The sequence below is a fragment of the Ambystoma mexicanum genome, chromosome 10, assembly GCF_040938575.1.
Source record: "Ambystoma mexicanum isolate Mex_15411 chromosome 10, UKY_AmexF1_1, whole genome shotgun sequence".
Taxonomy (NCBI): domain Eukaryota; kingdom Metazoa; phylum Chordata; class Amphibia; order Caudata; family Ambystomatidae; genus Ambystoma; species Ambystoma mexicanum.
Genome location: NC_090932.1, coordinates 1,426,284,034 through 1,426,299,242, shown reverse-complemented (window position 1 = coordinate 1,426,299,242; position 15,209 = coordinate 1,426,284,034). Strand labels below are relative to the sequence as shown.

The following is a 15,209-nucleotide window of genomic DNA, read 5'->3' as shown; positions in this document are numbered from 1 at the left end:
CAGTCGGTTGTACCTCGAAGGGCTCAACTGGCTCATAAATGTCCTTAAGGTGGATATCAGTAGATGCTTGTTGATGCACTCCTCCTAGCTTCTTCACTGGGCTCATGTCATCCTTTAAGGTGGAGAGCCCAAAGCTCATTGGGAGAGTGTTGCTGGCAGCTTCCTTGTCCTTGGTTTCATTCATAGACTCTCTGGCACTTCCCACCTAGGAAGCTTACTGCAGAGCTTAGCAGGACACACTGTGTTCTGGCTGACTACCGGTTATGGAGCTGCTGGAGGGTCCTCTGGATTTGGTATCTCTCTCTGTTCCCAGGGAGATATTTAGGAGAGGGATCTTGCTTCCCTCAAGGAGGTCCTGGCCTTTCTTCACTGTGGAAGATGTAAGGCAGACTGTACATTCAGCCAGGGTCCAATGATGAGTTTTTCCTTCTGCTTCTGGTGAAGCCTTCAGGGGATCTGATGAAATAGGGGCTTGACCTTCCTTTAAAGCCAAATGGACCACAGGGATTGGTGCAGGCTAAGACCTACCATGATGAACCAATCATCGGTCCCCACCAACAATCTCCTGTATGTGTGAGGTCATAACCAGAGTGTTTTGCAAGATAAAAGGTAAAGGGGTGAAAACATGCACTACTAAGTCCAACCCATCTTCCTGTCTGTTGTGGATCAAAGGGTCTCTCTGGTTAATGGAGCTCTCTGTGGTTTCTGATTAAAGCAGCAGGTCTCCCTTGAAGCTGCAGCAAGACCCGACTCTGCCAAACCACATTCTTGTACATGTTAAACGGGGTGCCCCTACGGGGATGACTACTGAAAACACGCAGTCCCAGACATGGCATTTCACGGTCAATCGATAATGAGGGCAGCAGCTGGATTCAGGTTGACACAATGCATATGAAAGGGTGTTGGGGTATTTGTTAGCCTCTGCAGCCAGGCTAATTCAAACAGGCCCGCATGAATTCGAATTAAACTCTGATTAGTATGTACATGCTGCCACCAGCTACAGAGCTCAACAAAAGGAGAGTTCAGAATTATGGAGCCATTGATAGTTCATTAGGCAGGAAATGACAGGGGAAAGGTTGGGCCCTTCCCATTCTGGACATTCATTGTGTACTGCAACTGTCAGATCCCAACTAAATATGACAGGGGAGACTGTGCCTGTAGGCTGTGTCCACCCAGAGTACAGGGGTCTATGAGTAAAATTGGTGATATATGAGCCCAGACTCATTTCCTGATTCAGTGTCCGTGGGCAGCTCTGGAACCAATCTGAGAGCCATGTAATGTTCGCAGCCATCAAGCATGCTGGTCATTTGGTCAATTAAAAATGTGAGATTCGTCAAAACATTGGAAATGGACGCCATGTTGGATTTGCGCACTGTGTCAGTAGTCTGAGAACGTCATGGTAAAAACATAATAAAAAACACAACATTACACTTGTCAAATTAATTAAACTATCTCTGGGGAGGAGAAGGGTGATGAGAATGGGATGGGACATGACCATAAAAGCCCAAACGTGAATGTTGTTCTGCTACAAAGTCTGGGAACATCTCAGATGTTCAGAGAAATTGCTGGGTTGTTCATGAACTTGACAAACGTTCGGGGACATCCATGCATATTTCTGCAAAGTTTGGTGCTGTTTTGCCAAGAGGGGCATAATTAGAGTGGGGGCTGCCAAAATATTTGAAAGGCTTTTACATTTCGAGCTGTTTAATGTATCTGCACAAAAGTTTCCAAAAAGAGTTTAGACCTAACTTTTAATGGATTTCGTCAAGTGGGGGCTAAGTCATATGACAATTTTTTGTACGTACATTTTGAGACTTTAAAAAAATAAAACATGGACGGATTTGCACAAACCCATGCAAGCAACATTGACCCGAAAGCTTGGTTTCACAAATGTGTCTGTGTTTATTTTATGAAAAGTGTGATAGTGTAGGCACAAAAAATAGTGATATACTTTTGGTGACTGAGGTATAGCCTGTGGCAATGGCCAGTGGCCAGAATGTTCAGGTTATGCTATTACGTGGACAATCTGGCTAGTGTGTATGACCACTAGGAACAGACAAATTACATTGATGATGTAATTTCTGATGCGATCTTTAATGTCCTGGGTGTTAGTGTTAGTAGTGCATGGCACACTGCTGGCACATTGTTTTGCCTGTTCAGTTCGTAGGAAAACTGCAGACTTAACTTCTGCATTGATGTGAGTGATGTCTTGGGAGCATTATTGGGCAGACATCATTATGACATGTCGGTTTTGCCAACATGCATGCATGCAGACCCAAAACTCAGTGAACTCATGACCGTCACAGCGTTAATAAATCATTGGGAGCATGGAGGATATCAGACACCCATCACCCCTGATTTCTGTAACATTTTGGGCCTCATTACAACTCAGGCGTTAAGGGTTAACGCCACCGTTAACCCTTAACGCCTGATTCTGATTTTAACGCCTGCTTTTAGCAGGCGTTAAAATCCATGGCGCTAACCTGCCATGGTGCTAATTACGCCGCCGTAATTTACGGCGGCGTAATTAGCGCCTTCCCCACTCCCATTATGCCCTATGGGGCAAAAATGGGAATGGGGAAGGGAAAATGAGAAATGGGGATTTACCGCCCCACTCACCTTGGAATGGGGCGGTAAATCCGCCATCCACCATGGTGTAAACGGAGTTTACACCATGGTGGTAAAGTTGGTGCACTTAGCACCAAGGTTGTAATGAGGCCATTGCATGGCTCACAGAGCCAGGTCGTCACACAGATCTCACCTGGCAGAGCAGGCCTCCTCTATGGCATAGAAAAGAACATTCAAACTGGGCGACAAGATTGGCCAGCGATGAGCAGAAGCTCTCAATACACTTTCCTGCAACAAACCCGCATTTTGAGTGATTGGTTAAGGACGAACCTCATACGACCATTTCAGAACGCTCATGTTAGGTTTGACCTCATGGTATATCGATAATAATACTTGTACAATCATTTTTACACAAACAATACTGTTATTCTCATCAATAGCCCATGGACTAGGTATCAGGTAATAATATCACCATATATGTGGTTGCCGTAAATAATATCGCCGGGAAAATGTCGTGGCAATATTATTTGGGTGACCATATATATGGGGACAGGGGCAAAAAAAAAAAGAAATTAAAAATATAGAAAAAATATAAGTTTGGGGGTTGCGGGGGTGTCCCCCGCATGTTCCATGCAATAATGTCACCACAAAAAACGGCCATCTTTCTGCAATATTTTTGCATGGCGAGATTTTTGTGGCGACATTATTACATGGAACCATGTACTAATAGTGTGTGTATGTGTGTATATACAGTGAAAAAACTTTAGTTAATAGAGAGTTAAGATGATAACACAATATCAATGTATATCTATCCAATAAATAAATAAAATAAAATAACACAATAAAACCCTTGGAATTTGTGTGTGCGGGAAGTGATGACCATCTCCACTCAGTCCCTTCACCCCTACGCCTGGTAGACGCTTTCCCGGATGTCATTTCTTTCTCATCGCTAATCCCTATTATGATGTGGGTGGAAAATAGATCAACAATAAATAACATGAAATTTGTATGCATGCACACTCTCACGTATAAATGTATGTGTGTGTAAATATATACATATATGTGTGTTTTGTGTGTGTTTGTATATAAATATATATCATATTTGTATTTATATGTATGTTACACAAATAATTGTTGTGGATCTTCAAATTGTTAAACTGTTTACATTTTTATTGACGCAAGGAATAGTGAGGTGGCACACCGTTTTACTTAGCTAATTTGTGACCATGTCCAATACACTCTGGTTGATCAAGTAAAATATGACTTCATGTTTATTTTACATTGCCTATGGAAGGCTGGTGAAGATATTGGGAGAGAAGAGGAGGCAGAGGTGACAGAAGGTGAAGATCAAATGGAAGAAGGAAAGAAGGAGGCATACCCTGCATGTGAGTGTGGCGAATCAAGGAGGGGTGGAGCTTCAAGTATGTAGTAAGGCACTGAGGAGGAGGAAAATGGAGAGAAAGTAGAACCAGGAGTGCATATGGAAGAGACCCCTAAAGTATGGGACGGATGCAACTAGTTGAGATGGAAGACGAGGACTGGATATCTCTGACCAGAGCCAAACCCCAAGATATGGAAATGGAGAAAGCTGACCAGCCCAACCTGTAAAGACATTCAGGTGGCTAACCTCAAAATGAAAGTTCTATGTCTCATTTTCGTTTCACCCAGCCCCAACAACCACCGCTAGCCAGATATAAAGTGTGAACACATAGGGCCCGAGACCCAGACCATGAGGAACTTCCAGGTGTAGAGGATGACAAACAAAGGACAGAAGTCTACAGAACAAAGGGCCAAGAAAGAAGTATTTGGATACTCAAACCCGAAGACCGTGTATGATGGAGAAAGGAGACTATCCCAGAAAGTGACCCCCTGATGGAGGATTATGGAACCCAGAGTCTTTGTCGAACACAAGGACACTTGCTAACTCTTATGACTGTTTTGAATATCAGAGCAGAGACATTCCGTCATTTAGTGATGTTTTCCTTGAATTGGTCGACCTTAGTCTGACGGGCACCCCCTCCCCAGTATTGACGCTTACTGAGAAGCCCCTGACTTTTGGTTAAACGTTATGCCTGTTCTCTTGATCCCATTGTTAAATTCCATAAAGAAGCTTCTGAGGATCGAGAGGAGGCTGGGAGATGTTCTACTTATTATCTCCAAATTGGATCACTCCCTTTAATAAACTTATGACTAGCCTACCTCTTTCTCTATTGTTGATCCTGCTTAGCTTTGAGTAAAGGCCCCTTGGCACTGCAATATTCTGGAGTCAGTGCAACAGAGATGGGGCCAATTGGTCTTTTTTGGACATTATAAATGTGTGATGTCATGGACTGAGGAAGGACTAGAGATTGCCTGACGTCTGCCGATTCAGTGGGGCGAGCTTCAGTGGGATCCTGCTTTTAGTGAGAAAGCGCATCCTCCCCATTTTAACAGGCACTGAACCCTCTGAGTGAGAAGATAAAGAGGTGTGGAGATGAGAAGCCCAGACTGAAGTACCCGGTCTGCGTGATTGCACCACCATAGCGGATATGAAGACTTTAATATAATCCGTTTGCGTCTGGGAGCTGTTTTAATGGTTTGAAGTCTTGAAATATGGGATTGTTGACTATTATTAGCATTGTGGCTGCAGTGTTCTGTTTATAAATCACAAAGAAACCGGCTTTAAAGTGACACGTGGGCTCTTTTCAAGGCTACTTTTTCTCATTCCTAAATTCATCCTCTCTTTAGCAGGAACGTTCTATGTTTAAAGTAACAAAGAATGATCTATGTTTTGTGGCATTGACTTTTTTCAGAATGTTCCTCTCCCATCTGCCAAAAGTAGTGGAGTATTCTACACAATAGTGCAACAAATTTACTGAACATCTAATGCACCGGCCTTGACTTGCAACTTTATGGAGATCTCCTTGTTTATGCAAATGGTTTCATAGATCCAGTTGATATTTTTTTGAAATATATGAATAATTGTACAACATTTTTCTAAATGAGGAGTCACATTGTTGAGAAATCTTTCAGTCTGTATCAAGCGACTGAAATGATGCTGTTTTGGCCCTCAACATTTTTATTTCCCTTGTATAGTTGGAGTGACACGATTCCTCTCCCAAAATTCTGGAATTATGTTAGTTCAGGGGAAACAAAGAACAGCTGCACAGCTTTAGAATTACGTTTAGTGATTTTGTGTTTACTGGTTTTTAACCCAACACTACTGTTTGAATAGAATCCCCTCTTTCTGCATACACTCTTCTTGTTGTCGTGTGTTAGATGTGTGTGTCTGATGTCTTGGTCTGCGTCCTGTTGCCTGCAGGCTGTTGGCACGTTATCAATAAATAAATACGCCTATAGCCGCGTTTCAAAAATCGCATTTTATTACAGAACCGCGGCCCTTCCATCAATCCTGAGAGCCTTTAGCTACTAAGAACCAAGGGCTGAATAAATCACCCCACGGCCATCACTATGTGCAAACGGCATTCCCACGCTAGGCGCAGTGCAGATGTGTTTGCACGGTTACAAATGACGCTTAATCATGGTGAACAACAATCTGGGTGTGAGTAGGATAATCTGTCCGTGCTTAAATGAAGCCATCAAACAAATAAAAAAAGTGCTAAAACCTAAAATACCAGCATGAAAAGTTGTACAACTGCATTCATAGCTACAATTAAAATGATTAGAGAAACAGTATAATACAGTGGAAACACTACCCAATCTCAGGAATGGTTCTACATTTATCTTGTACCCTCGTGGCAATCATAAAGAATTTAAATATGGCTTGAAGAACATCTGGACCTTCCTTTTGCAAAAGAGTGCCATGGGTCATACATACATTCTGCACTTACCCTTGCCACTAGCTGGCTGCATTTTTATTTATTGTCTTATTTATTTTACTGTTATCCTATGTACTGCACTGCCCCCTCCCCTCTCCCCTGCACTTTCCCCCTTCCCCCTCCCCTGCACTTGCCCGATCCCAATGACACCTGGCCTACTAGGATCGTTGTCTCTGCCTTCCTTCTGAAACCCCTCCCTTGCCTCGTCACGCCTTGAAACACTTGTGTATAGGCGTGTTATGAATTCCATATCATATCATATCATGTCTTAAGATTAGAGAGGGCTTGGGCCTTTCCTTTCAGCTGCAAGGTACTGGGGACCAGAAAGAGTGAGGTAGTCTCCTCTTTGCAAGGTGGTGCCTTTGCAATGGCAAGCAGCTAGGTCTCTGATCCATCGGGTTGGAATCTTCTTCACTTCCAAGACCCACACCACATGGAGAGTTGATGTGCCACTTTTGTCTCATAGAAGTGCCATTCGAAGCAATATGGGAGGCAGCTATTGGTACTGAAAGCATACGTGGGCTTGACCCTTATTTCTGAAAGCATATGAATAGGCCATTAGCATGACCACTAAGTAGCATGTTTTCTGTGATTGAGAAACCTGTGTCACATTGAAGTGAGTTAAAACAGCCGTTTCTGCTGTCTGAATGGGAAAGGTTAACTGTAGCAAGTAAGCAGCCCCCACTGTAATATAATCTTCTTAACCAAGCGCGCCTTCAGCTTCTTCATTTTCAAGCAATACACCATTCCAAAACAAAAACATAAAAAATCTATTTTTATTTCATATAGGTTAGGTGCAAACAAGGGGTAGTATGCTGCTTTTTGTTTCATTTACAACACGTTGGAACTAGTAGAAGGAATGAGGAAAGACACCATAGCAGTTTGCCTAGGTTCATGGGTGAAATCATTAGTCGGCCGCACACCCAATCTGCCAAATTCTCAATTTACTTTTGCACACAATGCACATTGTATCTGTTTGAGAAATGGAGAGACTGGACTTGCCAGTGGTAATGCGAGAAAGTGAAATGAAAGCGATCTTGAGATGCCACTGGTAGAAAGGCAGAGGGTAGAGGTAGAGGTGATGTTGTTTTGCCTTTTTAGGCTTTTCCATGACTTAATATTACTTTGAATGTTTTGTTGTACCTTTCTTGTCTTGTTATACCCTGATGTGCCGCATGATGTCTTTCTATGTGTAGCTTATTGATTGTTTTTACGCCTCACTAATGTTCTCACTATTCCTAGGTCTCCCATTGCAACTCTGCTCCTAAGTGCCCCACTGATTCTGCACCCATGTGTCCCGCTGGAGTTAATCTTCTAGGTGTTTGATTTTGTATCTTGGGATTTGCTCCCATGTTGTACATTTTAATATTGCTCTTGGGCGTCCCTCTGTAAGTTTGCCCCACTATGATTTAACTCCTAGGTTTCCATATGAAGGTTGTTCCTTGAAATAAATGTACTTCCCACAATTTACTATTTACTGCAGCCTTCTCCTGTATGTCTTGTCCTGTCCTTCTCCAATGTAATTCAGGGCCAGGTGCTGCATGCTGCCCAGTGCTAGGAACAGTTATAGACCCTGCATCCTGGTACTACGGCCCCTAGTAAACTCTGTCAGATCCCCAGCACTCCTTTCGCCATATGTGCAATGTGTCCTCCGCGTGAACATTCCTGCAGCAACCACATTATAACAATGGATGTCGTGAAATACCATTCGGAGCTTGAAGTATAGAAAAGTCCCTCATACATCCTACAAGCCTCACAGTCTACCTGGCCAACACACTGATGCACAGCCCAAAAGCCTATGAGCCTGTCATCAAGCTATGTTACCGCCCGAGGATGATGACCTTGCAACAAACACATTACTCCATATTCCTCAACACTCAGTCTATAACCCACACCATAGCAATGTCTCTTTGACCTGCTGATTGGAGTTACAGTCTTGCTCTCAGACTATCTTATAACATAACATTTGATTGTGGTCGGTGTAGCAGTCTATAAGGTGTCCAGTGTTAATATTGCAGGACATAACAAATAATGAGTTTACAACGATGAAAAAATATTGCAAGAAATAACACAGTGGGTAAAAAATACTAAAAAGCAGAAATAAATATTGAAATAAAGAATAGAAAATGTTATCATAGGGGTGGGTTTTAGGTGTAAAAAACAGATTTAGGTCAAAATTCGGATAATGGGGAGGGCGATAAGGAGAGTTTAGGAGTAGAAGAGGTAAAGGGGGCTCACCCCCTCTCATCCATAAATACTTATTTTTACAATGCGCACTGCAAAAGGCATTTCAATATTTTTTAATGCAATGAGCCTCATTACAACCCAGGCGTTAAGGGGTTAACGGCTCCGTAAAAGGTGTCAGCGCCGTTAAACCCTTAACGCCAGATTACGAGGTCCCTTTGCAGGTTGCACTTTAACACCTGCTTTTAGCAGGCGTTAAAAAACCAACCCGCAAAGGGACCTAGGAGCTAATTACGCCACCGTAATTTACGGCGCCGTAATTAGCGCCTTCCCCATTCCCATTGAGCCCTATGGGCCAAAAATGGGAATGGAGAAGGACCATGGCGGCATGGGGAATTACCGCCCCGCCAACCTCGGAATGGGGTGGTAATTCCCCATTCCGCCATGGCGGAGTCGGTAAGTTACCGGCATGGACCATGGTGCTATTAGCACCATAGTCCAACGCCTGGGTCGTAATGAGGCCCAATGTTTATTACAATTTGTAATTGTATTCCATTGTTATTTCCACAATAAAATCACAGTGAACCATCTATAATTGCTCATTGCTGCTCCTACATTGCAATAATTGTGTAGCACTTCTTTACATTTCACAATTTTACATGCTATTTAGACAAATCAGAAACGGCACTTCAGAAGCAGATTACGTGGTATTAATGAGATATCTTTGTTTGTGGGCACAATGTCAACAACATAGACAAGGGGCTTTGGAAAGGTGGCAAAGTGGATTGAAGAGGTATTTTAACTTTTTTGAGCTGAAACAAAACCTTTCCACCTTATCAGATACGTGATGTCGCTAATGGGGCGGGTGTTGAGGGCTGCAGGAAGCTGCTGGTGGGAGTTACAAGTGGAGCGATGCAGGGTAGTTTTGTGGCTGTGGGACTCCCAGTGATTCCGCTGCTCTGAATGTGGGCTCTTCCCGTTGAATACAACCGGCATGCCGATCTTCCTGATTGTCTAGCATTGCCGCTAGGTGCTAATGTTTTTTACATTTGACAAAGCTTTCTTACTTTAAGAGTAGAACATTTTTCTGAATGTACCTAGTGAACTGTGGTTGCAGAAAGAATACTTCAGTTCTGAAAGCTGAGGAATGTGCTTTTGTGCAACAAAAAAGGGATTTCAATCTTATCCTTAAATATTTTAACAATTAGCTGATGGTACTTGACAGGTCCTGTATGAATTCCGTATGCCCAATTTAACATAGATAATGGGTGATTCGCACCCGGGAAAGGACGCTCAGCCATTTGGGTGCCTGAAAATGCAGGCAAGAACACAGTGTACCACCCGCATTTTCCAGCCTTCCCTGCGAAGCACCATCTTAATTGTTGAGAGGCAACAGGGAGGATCTTCCTGCTGCCTCCCATGTCCCCCCACCTAAACACATCCCGCTCACTTTCCCCACTCCCTCCCTCCCCACATACTTGCTGGATCAGAGCTTTGTATTCCAGTCCCGGTGTCCTTTTTGGCCACCTCCATGGAAATGGAAAGGGACTATGTCCCTTTGCCTGGGGCGGCCATCTTTTATTAACGGAGATTGGCCTTGCGCAATATGCATGGAGGGCATATTCCGTAAAAAAAAAAAAAAACAACGATTTGCACACCGGACAAACCCTGATGTCTGACTAGCTTTCACCCCCTTGATGGTGGGCAGACATGATCGGTAACGGTCTACAGTCCTCAACGGGGCCATCGATTTACTCGGGCCTGACTAGGCTCAGTCTGGTGGGTCGTTACCAGCCATGTATGCCCCCCTACAAGGGGGTGGTTACAATATTCATGCCTGAATTCTTTTCGCATGTTTAATACAACCATTTTCCTACTTCGTTATGTAAAGTACAGATTTTGGAGTGAAATTGCACAGTAACTTGTATTATTTAAAAAAAATTAAAAAAAAACATGTTGGACTGAAATCATTCCAGTCCTCCATTTTGCTCTGAATATTGACTCCCCTCGTTGGTGCCCCACCCTGAGTATCCCGTATCTGGTAATCAAAAGCATTAATTGACACAAGTGTTTATTGTATTTGACAATGTTCTTTGTGGCTAATGTTCTCTCTTCTTTTTGGCGCCAACATCTTAACATATCTCTTTTCTTATTTACTGCAGGCACATACACTTTAGGGCACAATGAGTGATGAAAGAGAATGGCAGCTCTGTCGATTCCTGATGACCCCAAGTTATCCTGCGAAGCACTTGACAAATCTGATCTCGCCACTAATCACAAGTTAAGGTAACACGATTGCAATCTTCAAGCTGATCCGTACAAATGACTACGACTCCCCTAAACATAGATTGTGTCTAGGATGGTTACAATATATATTCCAAAATGACATTCAGCTCAAAGATAAAAAAAAAAAAAACGTTCTCAGAAGGAAAGACTTTTTCTTCTATTTTTCCTTTTTTTTTCTGAAAAAAATCATCATTAAGTTGTGATGTGTAAATTACATACCTCTGTGATTAGTCAAGCAAACTACTATGCTTCATTTTCTTTGCAAAGTAAAGTAATCGCACGTGCCACCACAGAGAATTGCAACACATGTAAACATTAAAGTGTGGTCCCTGAATAAGGTTGCAATTGGACTAACCAGAAGAGTTTTTTTTTTTTTTTTTTTTAGTTGTGCACTTGGTTTTTTTGCATTATGCTCTAATATTCCAAAGGCTGGATAGTGTTATGCATAGAAGTAGCACATATAACAAATATATAAAATAGTTTTTACACACTGTATAGTATAAAACATGCATGCGGTTATGAAGAAGCCCAGGCATCCTTGGAATCATCTCGTGGAACCTGGAATGATGGGAGAGAATGTTTAGGTTTGAAAGTGGGAGGTTGTAGAGAGAGACATACAGACATCCAGAGAGAAGGATCAGGGTGGACCGACCGAGAGCTGTGCGTGGGCCTCCTTCTGACGGCGTGATAGATGGCACTCGTATGACCAGAAACGAAACAATGTTCCAGGTAACATTCTGTCTGACACACAGAAACACAGCCTCCCATCTAAACAACACAACTGCTCACCGAGATGTTATGTGCATTTACCTTTATCTTTCCTAGGGATTCATCACGTTACTCCTTTTACCCCCTTACTCTTTCTTTCATGCTCCTTCTTTGATACTATTTGTTTTGCACCGTTTCATAATTTTCTTCCTTTCCAGCGCTGTCTTTTCACTCTGTTTTGCTCATCATGCTTTCTTTAATCCTTTGTTCTTTCTCCTCCTTTTTCTCAACGGCCTTTCTTTCACACTTTGCGTTTTTCTTTCTCATTTTACACGTATTTCTTTCTTCTCTTGCTTTTATCACTCCTTGGCATTTCTTTCTCTTTCACTTTGTTTAACTTTGTTTTTCTCTTCCAAAATTGCCCTTTTTCCATTGCTCTGTCATCTCCCTTTACTTGACTCTACCTTGCATGTTTTGCTCTTTCACCTTTTCACTGTATCTTTTTTCTTTTTGTTTCATGCTTTTGATCATTATTTTGTCATATATGTCATTCTTAGTCTTGTTATTTAACTCGTTTATTTGTTCTTTTCTTTCACTCTGTTACTGTATCACTCTACTGATCTTTCTCTCTCTTTCATTTTCTCTTTTTACTTTCACTTGGCCTCATTACAAGCTTGGCGGTGCAAGAAAAAAGCGGCAGTCATTTTGTTACTGCCACTTTTCCCGCTCTGCCAAACTACAAGTTTGCTGGTGGAGTGGCCTGATTGACCTCCGGCCAAGAGCACCCACTGGCAAAAAAACAGCCAGTATTCTCGGCACTGGAATTACCAATGCCGGTAATACTGGCAACCCCCCTGGAGTCCTGAAGTCAATAATTGCGGGGGACCAGTTGTCGGTAACGATAATTCAGTTTGGTGTTATTAGGCCGGATTTACCAGCAAGATACCACCGAACATATGAGGCTTATCTTTTGTTCATTCTTTCTGTTGCTTTCTCTCACTCCCTTTGTCACCAATGCATGTGCACCTTTGCTTCTTTACCCACCCTACAGCTCTTTCTGTCAACATCTCCTTTGCTCTTCCCTTCACTCACTCTAGTTGTCCTTCACTCTTTTACTTTTCTTTCCCCTGTCACTCCTGTGGTCTTTCACTTTTGTTCACTTGCTGGTTCACACTTTTGTTCACTTTCTTTTTCTGTCACTCTTTAGCATCACAGAATATTTAGTTTGCAATGTGCATTATGTATGTGTAGTCAATTGACACTATCACATCTGCTACTGAACCTGAAGGTGAATATATTGGGGAGCCATCATTGGTGTTTGAGGGGGTACTTTGAGTAGGATATAAACATATAAAAGAAGATAAACATGAAGACATGGATGATGAGTGGTTTTCTTCTTTCAAAGTTGTATTGTTGTTCTATTATTGGGTTTCCTGGTCCACTCGCATTTGATGCTGCTGCACAACACTGGTGCACTTAATAGCCTAGTTAGCACTTTACAAAAACAATGATGTCCACGTGAGAAGAAAGAAAGCATGCAGGTCTCATCTAAACTGCATTTACACACCTATATACATATTATATTAATTGAAATATCCCCTCTTTCTTCTTCATTCCTTTCATATGTGTGCCCATTATTTTTATTTCACCTCACAATGTGACTAGTGTTTGATGGAAATTATAGTTGCACCTCAATCTAGTGGTTAAAAAAATGATCACCATCCCTGATGAAGCTATGAGGCAGAATAATTGCTGGCTGTAAGTCTCGAACGAGGGTTTCAGTTTCAACCTCCGTACAGCAATCATTCTGTGGAAAAGGCATGTCAAAGTGTTGTATTTGTATCTTGGGGATCAACACATTTACCAGTCATTCTTTGTATCCAGAATATATAATCAGGTGCAGTGCCAGGACCTGCAAAACTGTGGGCATAGCTGCACATAGACCATTGCGCGCCTGAGGGCTGGTGAGGGTTGGAGCGCCAAGGTCAGTTTCTGACTCCCATCAAAACATATTCAAAAGAAGCCAGCAGTAGTGCAGGTTTCAGGAACCATGCACAGGTGCTGCCTGCAAGCACATCTACATCTGGCTGAAATGACAAGGGCTGAGCCCAGACTCCATGCTCAAAATAGCTTTGATTAAATAAAGACCTTTAACAGTAGCTCTGCGGTGGAGGACTCCACCTGTAATTGGAAGTCATTGCATGATTCATTAGACTTTTAGATATCTATGCTCACATCCAAACGCTGGTCGCTATCTATATCAATATTCATGGCGGGGAAGAAAGCTGTATTTTGATGGGAAGTGGGAAGAACAAAAGAAAAAGCTCAGCTGGAATACATTGAGGTTTCAGTTGGCAATTTTAAGATAAAAATAATTATGCCTTGGTTCCCGCTTTATGCTCTATGTTGATGTGTCACCCAAGGTACTTCTGGTATTCTAGAATTGGTGAAGTGATCCATTGTGTTTAAAGGAGTCCAAAAAGGGATGGTGTGTCCTTTATTGTGTGTTAATAACACAACCAAGGGTCATCAACATTTGTTTTATCAACCAACTTGAGTTGCAGCATAGTCATCAGTATGAGACTCTGTATCTCGCCTTGGTGTGGCAATAGACTTAAATGGCACTGCCCATTGCAAAGTGCAGCCAATTGCATTGGCTACCTTAATGGATTGCATTGCCTACCACTCTTCTAGTGATGGGTCATGCTCAGTTTAAGCTAGTATGCTCACGTGCACACTTCAAGAGTGCAGCATTCATAGTGTAAAGGTTAAAACAGTCAACTGGATCGAGGGAGCAGCTGTGGGAGCTAGGTGTCAGCCTCTCCTTCAATGTTTTATTATTTATTTTGAATTCAATTGGACTAAAATGGCCTATACTTAAAAGAAAATAATGATAATAATGACGCTGTTACTCTGCATTGAGCGACGAGCGAATTTCAGATGTGACAGCTAGACTGATCAACATTTAGTGATACAGATCATTGAATACCCAATATCACAGGATGATATTAGATAACTTGCATTCAGTGCCTAGGAGCCCTGAAGATGGACACTGTCCGAAATGCATTGGCAATGACAAATGGGCACTGATTTGTCAGGCATAATTGCAAAGAAGCACTATAATAAAATATCATAAAATAACGATATACATCAGGTCCTACCTTACTTGCATTGGGATTGTATGTTGGAGTAAATTGAATACATTACTGACTTGGAAAGAATCGAATATCAATATATACCCCGGAAGGAGTATTAAGAGTGGATTTGAAATTATTGGGATTTTTCTTGGATTGTGCCAACCAGAAGTCCTCCACCAGACTGCGGGCTCCATGTACACAGCCTTCATCTCTCTTCTCCCTACCCTCACAAGACAGTAATACTGACCAACACGGTAACGTGAGCCTGCCCCCCCCTCTAGTGACAGGAAGTAGAGTATAATTACCCAGGTACAGCGCACTCTGCGCGCTCCCCTGAAAGTACCGGCAAGTACTGTTTGCTGTTCGCTGCTCGCAGTAGAACAGCGTTGACAGCTCCCGTGAGTTAACTCCACGTCTCCTATGATTGTGTTGTAGCGTTTTCCTTATAGTTTGTCATATATTTTCCCAGTTTTCTCACAAATTCATTTTATCATTTTAATTTATTGCC

The 15,209-nt window shown here is 42.3% G+C and overlaps 1 protein-coding gene across 3 annotated transcripts in view; it reads left to right on the top strand.

Annotated features, from left to right (window-relative positions):
- WSCD2 (WSC domain containing 2) overlaps positions 1-15,209 on the top strand; it is a 1,541,956-nt gene that overhangs the window by 304,877 nt on the left and 1,221,870 nt on the right. For 2 of the 3 annotated variants that reach the window (XM_069619485.1, XM_069619486.1), the window contains exon 2: positions 10,733-10,856. The gene's annotated coding sequence lies outside the window, so the exon portion shown is untranslated. Of the gene's footprint in view, positions 1-10,732; positions 10,857-11,504; positions 11,586-15,209 lie in introns of those variants that run through there. The other variant, XM_069619487.1, reaches the window with a different exon arrangement.